The sequence below is a fragment of the Anneissia japonica genome, unplaced genomic scaffold (assembly GCF_011630105.1).
Source record: "Anneissia japonica isolate Jap-2015-1 unplaced genomic scaffold, ASM1163010v1 scaffold3531_len492141_cov184, whole genome shotgun sequence".
Taxonomy (NCBI): Eukaryota; Metazoa; Echinodermata; class Crinoidea; order Comatulida; family Comatulidae; genus Anneissia; species Anneissia japonica.
The window spans coordinates 384022-384346 of record NW_022702905.1 but is presented as its reverse complement, the minus strand read 5'-3'; the positions used below and the strand labels follow the sequence as shown (position 1 = coordinate 384346).

The following is a 325-nucleotide window of genomic DNA, read 5'->3' as shown; positions in this document are numbered from 1 at the left end:
CTAACCGACCGGAATGTCGGCATGGATGAAACTATTTTGGTTTTACGGCAAAAAAATCATCTGCTGTAGGCATAGGTATTTTGAAGAAGGCCTAAAATAAAACTAAAATGTTTTAATACTTGCTGAAATACATCGTTTCTTCATTTAGATCATCATTTTTCACTTAGTCCATGCGACGTTTTTCTGTTGTATACGTATGAGTAGTCATATGAAGGTACTATATCCCCAACAGTTGGCTGTGCAGCAATGTACCCTTTGAATGCAAACTGAAAACAGGTGAAAATATAAAGGCAGCCGACTGTCGGGTACATAACGACTATCGAGC

At 38.2% G+C, this 325-nt stretch overlaps 1 protein-coding gene across 1 annotated transcript in view; it reads left to right on the top strand.

Moving 5' to 3' along the window:
* The window catches only part of LOC117104149 (histidine triad nucleotide-binding protein 3-like), a 14803-nt gene that overhangs the window by 6773 nt on the left and 7705 nt on the right, over positions 1-325 (top strand). The gene's annotated exons all lie outside the window — the stretch shown is intronic.